Source organism: Copidosoma floridanum, unplaced genomic scaffold, assembly GCF_036245765.1.
Source record: "Copidosoma floridanum isolate Cflo_tuat_1 unplaced genomic scaffold, Cflo_Japanese_pri ptg000013l, whole genome shotgun sequence".
NCBI lineage: Eukaryota > Metazoa > Arthropoda > Insecta > Hymenoptera > Encyrtidae > Copidosoma > Copidosoma floridanum.
Genome location: NW_028321890.1, coordinates 12,324,801 through 12,326,137, shown reverse-complemented (window position 1 = coordinate 12,326,137; position 1,337 = coordinate 12,324,801). Strand labels below are relative to the sequence as shown.

Sequence of the window (1,337 nt, the reverse complement as noted above, 5' to 3'; positions counted from 1 at the left end):
ATTTTAACCTGTTATACTAATGTTTTTAGAATAAATACTAGCAAGAAGCAAGAGCCTCCTTACAATTGTGCATTTTTACTAAACACTTTCTTATGTGCGATTTTTCGGTTTTCTTCTAGACGCGACGAACAATGGTTTTGGCCATTTTAGCCATTTTTTTAAGGCTTTTGCTGACATATTAACTTATTAAATTCTATGTTAATTCGTTACGATGCATTGAAACTACCACCCTATTTTTTTCGATCTAGTCAGAACTTTCGGGATATCGATAATTGTAAGCTAATTTTACCGAACTATCATATTTTAGCGCAAAGTAGGTTGAAAAATTATATTTATACGTTCACGTTATGTATAGATAAAACAATTTCATTGAGAATTGGAAGAAAGGGTGTCATTTTAAATAAATTCGTGTAATTAAATTTTTTAAATCTTGTTTTCTACGAATAAGCTTTTAATCTCAATGTTATACCTAACACATGTTAAAAATCTTGCAATTAATGCGGTATTTTAAACCTTTAAATTCATCGTGTTCCAATAAAATTTTGAAATAATTGGAAAACAAAACCAAAGTGTACTTACAAAGCTTGAGAGTAATACCAAACATTAAACAAGGTATGTGAATGTAAACACAATCGTACAGCAAAACTAAGAACCAATAATCTAGTGAAAACTAAATATCGTACATATTTTCAAAAGTATCGTGGAATTCCTAATACAATTGGTACTTAACTAAACCATGATGATATAATAAGATCGTAATTTTTCATCAGTAAATCTTTTTTTTTTTGGTTATAAGAATAATAACCCGTTGGGAAACAGAGTATTTAAGGTTTACAAAAGCAGAAGAGCTCTAACGGAGATTGACAAAAAGAGATGCCAACAGCACGCGGGGTTCCCAAGCGGTCACCCATCCAAGTACTAACCGCGCCCAATGCTGCTTAACTTCGGTGATCAGACGAGAACCGGTGCTTTCAGCGTGGTATGGACGTTGGCGAATGCTCGGGGTAAAGATAAGCTTTTTCGGCTGCGTAAACACGCTGCGGGAATTTACGCGACGGAACTCTGGTGTCGGTATATCAGAGCAAATCCCTTACCAACGATTATTTTTCCGCACTGCAACAAATTTTCTGGTACCTTTGGGGTAATTTCTGTTACGGAATTTATCACTTACGTAACCTATAAATATTAAACTAGTGTGTTTTTGATATTGAATTGTTTATAACTATCACACAACCAGTGACTCGACTCAATTTCAACAAAATTTCTCAGATTGTATGCATCGAAAAGTCTGTGAAAATGTGTGAATGCATTGGTCTCTTGTACATTTTGATTTGTTT

The 1,337-nt window shown here is 33.7% G+C and overlaps 1 non-coding gene across 1 annotated transcript; it reads right to left on the bottom strand.

The window, feature by feature from the left end:
* Nucleotides 1-874: 874 nt before the first annotated feature.
* On the bottom strand, nucleotides 875-993 carry LOC111642862 (5S ribosomal RNA). The gene has a single exon (XR_002759601.1). It is a non-coding gene; the product is annotated as a 5S ribosomal RNA (ribosomal RNA).
* Nucleotides 994-1,337: the final 344 nt, after the last annotated feature.